Raw genomic sequence first — 6,912 nt, forward strand, 5'->3', positions numbered from 1 at the left:
CCCAGAGAAAGCAGGCAGTGACCTCAGCAGCCTATCCTTTGGGCACCCTGCCTTCAGCAGGACCAAACTAGGATGCTCTGGGAGGTTCTTCAACCTGCCGCCAAATATTTGACATCGGACAGTGGCTGGATTTAGCACAGATTATGTTTGTAAAGTTGCAACATCCAAAGATACATTAACAGGATTAGGAGCACTCAAATGATTTTGGAAGATCACCTTCCAAAAGGCTTTTGGCATCTCACTTTGCTGCCTTGTGCAGGGGAGCCTCTGTGAGCTTTTGGCTGATCTTTTAGTTTGAGAAAGGGGAATACAGCGAGAGAGACAGCCTTATGATAGTTTTCATCATGTGCTCAGAACCTAGTGGAAGAACAGTGGTACATGGAATAAAACACCAGTTGTGGGCATTTCTGGGAACATGACTGCCCTTTTAATTATTTTTATTTTTTTTAAGTATCTTTAATAGTTAAGCTGATGCTTTGCAAAACTGCCACATTTTCAAGAAGGTCAAGAGAATGTGGGCTGCTGTTAATAGGGTCTAGTCCAGTAAGAGCACACTGAGTGGCCCATCAATGAAATCTTTGCCAGACCTGGGAATGAGTATTCCCAGCACTGTGGAATGAAATGTCCCCAAAACCATGGTCAGGTTTATGACAACTGAAGGGGCCCTGCCAACTGAAAACTGGCACTTGTCATCCACCTCTACAAGGATTAAGTCAATAGCCACTGCAGTCACTGACCTTCAGCATCCCCTGAAGGGCACCCAGGGTGGGCATCAAGACTGAGGCACTCTGTGCTCTGGGAAAAACGTGTTAGGTAGGATGGATAGGGACTTGGACCCGGGTGATGCAAAACAGGCCATTTATCGTTTCCAAGAACAGGAGCCCTGCGATCAAACAATGAAGACACATGCAGGTACCAAAGGAATGCTCTTCAGGGCATCTCCCTATAACCTTTGTCCCATGCAAATAAGGCAGCCCTGCCTGGAACCAATCTGAGGATCAAAACACACCCCCCCATACAGAGATCAAAACAACCTTCAGCCCTTAGGCACCCATGACACAGGGGGGTTGGGACAGGAAATTAGTGGGTGAGGGGAAAGAGAATAGGAGTCCCCAAACAGGTCCACAATATAGGAAAATAAGGAGAGACCCATTTGCAGCCAGCGCCAGTCCGTACGCAGGGCAGCCTGCGCTCTCTGAGGGTGTAAGTAAATAAAAGTTGCTGTATGCTGCTACCGGACTCTCTCCTTGCATGGCCATGCAATAAACCTTTCTCTGCTCCAACTCCGACATTTTGGTATCTTTTGCCTCTCTGTGCCTCAGGCACACAAACTGGTGCTAACAAAACCGGGGATGGAATCCACATCCACGTGGATATGAGTCATGTTCTTTACTGCTAAACCACGAGGGGAACTCCCTGCACTTTTATTTCTAACGATGCCCTATTAAAGAAGGTTTTATCATCCCTATTTTACAGATGAGAAAGAAGAGGCTCAAGGATTTAAAATCACTACATAGGAGTCCCCAAACAGGTCCGCAATATAAGGAGAGACCCATTTGCAGCCAGCGCCAGTCGGTATGGAGGGCAGCCTGCGCACTCTGAGGGCTTAAGTAAACAAAAGTCTCTGTACACTGCTACCTGACTCTTGATTGCCTCTCCTGGCATGGCCACGCAGTAAACTTTTCTCTACTCCAAACTCCTACATTTTGGTATGTTTGACCTTTCTGTGCATCAGCACATGGACTGGTGCTAACAAGGCCAGGGATGGAACCCATATCTGCATGGATATGACTTGTGTTCATTACTGCTGAGCCACGAGGGGAACTCCCTGCACTTTTATTTCTAACGATGCCCTATTAAAGAAGGTATTATTATCCCTCTTTAACAGATGAGAAAGATGAGGCTCAAGAACAGAACTTGTTCGAGGATTTAAAATCCATGCGTAGGAGTTCTCGCTGTGTCACAAGGGGATTGGAGGCATCTCTGCAGCACCAGGACACGGGTTTGGTCCCCCGCCTGGCACAGTGGGTTGACATATCTGGCAACGCAGTTGTGGCTTGGATTTGACACACACACCCAGGAATTCCAGGCTGGAGTTGTGGTTCAGATCTGATCCACACCCAGGAATTCCATATGGAGCAGGTTGGCATAAAATAAATAAAATAAATCTGATCTGGACCCAAGTGAAAGTCCAGCATGGTCTCATTGGAGGGTGGACAGTGTGCATGAAAAGTGCCTAGAATATGCTGTTTGAATGAAGGAATGACAGCAGGTCTGAATGAACCAAATCTTGGCCATCTTCTCCTCCCTTCCACCCTAAATGAAGAAAGCTCAAAGTTCTTTGTGTTTATAACAACATCATTTTATTATTCTTTGAGTATTTCCCATGTACCTTGGCTAAAATAGTGTTATTATTATTTTCTTTGGCTGCACCCATGGCATGCATAAATTCCCAGTTCAGGGACCCATCCTACATCATAGCAGTGACCTTATCCACAACACTGACAATGCCAGGATCCTTAACCCAGTGAGCCAGGAGGGAACTCCTAAAATAGTGTTATTAATAATGGATTTTTTTTCTTGTCTTTTTTAGGGCCACACCTGTGGCATGGGGGAGTTCCCAGGCTAGAGGTCGAAACAGAGCTGAAGCTGCCAGCCTACACCCCAGCCACAGCAACACCAGATCCAAGCCCCATCTGTGACCTACACCACAGGTCACAGCAACACAGGATCCTTAACTCACTGAGAGAGGCCATGGATTGAACCCACATCCTCATGGATACTAGCTGGGTTCATAACCTGCTGAGCCACAACAGGAATTCCCAATAATGGCTTTTAACACAACATTGTAAATCAACTATACTTCAATTAAAAAAAACCAACAGCTTTATCTTCAGTTAGGCCAGATGAATAATTTGTAACCATGCCCTCCTGGACACAAAAACATTTCCCAGTCCACCCAGTTTCTTATTTGCACAAAAAAGGCTTTAGCCTCACAAACACCAAAGCCCAGGTTCAAACAGTTGCTAATCAGGGAAATAGGCAATGCAAAAACAAAGGAGGAACAATTAAGAAACTATAGCGCAAATGGACTTGTGGTTGCCAAGAGGGAGGGAGAAGGAGTGGGATGATTGGGGGAGTTTGGGGCTAGAAGGTGCAAACTATTACATTTAGAATGGATAAACAACAAGGTCCTAAAGTACAGCACAGGGAACTACGTCCAATTTCCTGGATAGATCATGATGGAAAATAATGTTTTTTAAAAATCTATGTGTATGAATGACTCAGTCATTTTGCTGTAGAGCAGAAATCAGCACAACATTATAAATCAACTAGATTTTTTTAAAAAAGAAAAGAAACTATAGTGTGGAGATTAAAGCTGGATCAAGGAATGTACAGAACAATATCTCAATATCTTTGATTTCTGTGGGACTGAAGGCCAGCACCCAGACTCCTGAGCCCTGCCCTGTTATCTCACCACAAACCAATCAGAAGAAAGTCACACACCCTGCAGCCCTCACCCCCAAATTTTGCATATAAAAACTTCTTCCAGGAGTTCCCACTGTGGCACAGAGGAAAGGAAGCTGACTAGTATCTGTGAGAATGCACCTTCAATCCCTGGCCTCCCTCAGAGAGTTAAGGATTCAGCATTGCCTGTAGCTGAGGTGTTGGTCACAGACTCAGCTCAGATCTAGCTTGCTATGGCCGAAGGGCTGTGGCAAAGGCCGGCAGCTGTAGTTCCAATTTGACCCCTAGCCTGGGAACGTCCATATGCCATGTGTGTGGCCCTAAGGAGCAAAATAAATAATTAAAATTAAAATGAAAACTTCTCTTCCCTCAAACGGATAGGGATGGAGTGGGATAGTTACACAGGTAGTTGCAGGTCCCAGGAGGGCACCACAGAAAGAGAGGAAAACCTAGGGAACTTTGGGAGATCATTGTTAAGTTCATAATCACCCAGGAAACCATCTATATGGTTTCTTATCTATAAAACCATAAATAAAAGCAGGAGAGGCCTCAGATCTTTAAGTGAAAGGTAAAATGAAGCCTGCATCCAGGGTCAGCAAGACAAGGATGCTAGATCCAAGAACAGGAATTTAAGGGAAAGTAGGAGACCCTCTTTATATGGACTCCTGAGATGACTCATCATACTTTAGCATATGTTACTGCTACTACGCTCTGCATTATTTCTTTCGGTTCTCGCTCACACACAGCAAGGATGTGGAACGGCAGGCTGTTTGGTGGGCCCATCCAAGCTAGAAGTGCCGCAGCCATGCCAGGATAGAGGCAGTGATCCACTGACCACATCAGAACTGAGGCTGCCTTAGGGAAGCAGGCAGGCAGGCTTTCTAGGCAGGAGAGTTCTGTGGGATCTGGTTCAGCAGGTCAGAGCTGAGAAAAAACCCCCTTATACCAAGAGCATCTGGGGTATAAAATTACAGCTCTTGTGAGGGTGCTTTTGAGTGTCAGTCCACTGATATGGCTCTATCGCTGCCATGGGTTGCCTTGGAAATAACCACCAAGTTCGAATCAAGGTCACTGAAATAAAGGTACCTCAAACTTATTCATGACCTCAGAGAAAGTGGGCCGCCCTGGGAGTAGGGACTGGCCCCTTTCACAATTGGATCTTCCATTTTATCCCCATGCCATGGACATGATCGGGGACCTGATTTCTCCTGCCCCAGGTGCACTAATTTCTCCGGAGTGTTGTTTGATCTCTGTATGGCCAAACCTTCCCCAAGTTTCAAAGGGCAGTGGCTAATCAGGGAAGGAGGGGATGCAGAGACCAGGGAGGAGCAGTCAAGAGATAATAGTCCAGCCTTGGGGGAAGGTCCTGCTTCCTCCTCAAGGAACACATGTAACAATATCTTTGACTCTTTCTGCAGAACTAAAACCCCACACACAAATGGAAGAACTACTTGATGATCAGTCTTTTTTCCAGGAAGAAGGAGGACCACCAGAGTCCTGGGGCCACTAGACACCAGCTTAGAGAAACAATGCAAGCTTGCCTCTACCCTGATCCTTATCTTTGGACCCATTTTCTAGTCCCCAAACTATAAAACCACCTCCTAATCTCTCCCAAGGGGGTGGGGGTGGGGGCACAGTTTTTAGGGCATTAGCCTGTTGTGACCCCCTTTGCCTGAAAAAGCGGCAAAGCTCTTTTTCTCCTTCACCCAAAACTGTCTGCGCATTTCTGTTTGGCAGTGGAGGACAGAGGCTGAGTTTTAGCAACAAATTTGGAGGGCTCCTCTGGGATCTGTCTGCGGGCAGGTGGCCCCACAGGGCTCTTGGATGCTCTGAGGTCTCTCTCCACCCCAGGATCCCTTTGGATGAGGGGTGGGTTGTAGGACCCTTTTAGAGGCCAGGTTGCTGAGAGTTTCCTGACGCAAGGCGGGCCCTGAGCAGACCTGATTGTCATCTCAGAAGCTGAAACTCTGTGGTGGAGAAGTGGTTGGAAGGCAAGGACCACCCCAGCAACCACAGAGGCTCCTCTGGCCCTGAGAGAACTCCTCCCTTTGCCTCTGCTCCCGCAGACCCAAGCTTCCCACTTCAATAAATCTTTTTGTTAAAGAGAAAAGTAGCAGCTGGGGATGTCACGACACCTCTGCCAGCATCTGGGTAATTCCCCCAGCATGCATTCCGAGGTCCCCTGGACCTTGTCCATCTGGGGAACCTTTGGTTCCTATTTGGGGATTTTCCTTTTGGGAGATCTCATCTGTAAGGTGAGGCTTGTACTCAGGTCCCAGGCTTAGTGGTTCTTGGAAGCCAACTTGGGACTTTGAGTCTATGGCTTCCTTATGGCTGGTGAGGATTTCAGTTGTGCTTTCGATTTTGTGCTTGAGTATTTAATTACATCTGATGGTACTCTGCAAAGATTGTAACAGGTTCTAGCCTATGCCTCTGTTGTGCAAGCTAAGAACAAACAAAGCCAATCTGGGAAATTTCTCTGAAATGCCATCAGGCAGTCCCCTGGGGAAGATCACAGGCAACTAGTCCACTTAGATCCATGAACCAATGACTAAGATACCATGTGACTGGCTTAGCTGGAAGAGACTGAGGGGTCTGGGCTGAGGGTTTAGGTAAGAGGCTGATCTGACACCTTTCCTCAATCTGGCTGCATTAGTAGAATTTGTCAGGATAAAGGTGAAGGTATTACATGAGAGTCTTTGCTCCAAAGAAAAAGGACAAGACTCCTCTCAGCCACTTATAGTTTTCTCAGGTGACAGAATTTAATGGGGGTGATGGGGCAGAGTCCTCACACCATGCTGTGGTCCCATAGGGAAACCCACTCATTATTAAAACCTGCTCAGCCAGGGATGAATAACACCTGGCCATTGGGCCATCTGAGCACCTGTAGGGTCCTAGATGCCCCTGGGAGACCCAAGACACGCAAGGGAGAGCTGAAGCAACTCTGGACAAAAACCTAGAGGAATCAAGCTCTCAAGCAGCACACGGGCCCACCACACAATGTCATTAATAAACTCTACCCCTGACAATTTCAACTTTAAAATGAGAAATAAAGTCTCACACAGAAAACGAGGAACACCAGAAAGCTAGGCTCTAACACCTCAACCAGATTCATGTGTGTACAAAACTTACACTTGCAGGTATCTACTTGAGTATTAAAGAAAAAATTTTTTTGCCCTAAAATTAGGCAAAATGGGCCCTTTTATTGCATATGCAGTTATTAGAGGAAGTTAGCTTGAAAAACCAAATCTTTTCAGAATTGGCGACTCTGGTGGGACATCCCTCCTTTGCCATGACTGACATGATGACCACTCGGGGCACTTGAGGACCAGATCCAGTTGCTGCCACCTGGACCCTTTGGTCTCTGGTCTCCTGATGTGGACAACTGGCCAGAGTGTCCTGACCGGGTGAGGGACAAGAGATTTTGACCTTTTCCCCTTCCCT

The sequence above is a fragment of the Sus scrofa genome, unplaced genomic scaffold, assembly GCF_000003025.6.
Source record: "Sus scrofa isolate TJ Tabasco breed Duroc unplaced genomic scaffold, Sscrofa11.1 Contig490, whole genome shotgun sequence".
In the NCBI taxonomy this organism is placed as follows: Eukaryota; Metazoa; Chordata; class Mammalia; order Artiodactyla; family Suidae; genus Sus; species Sus scrofa.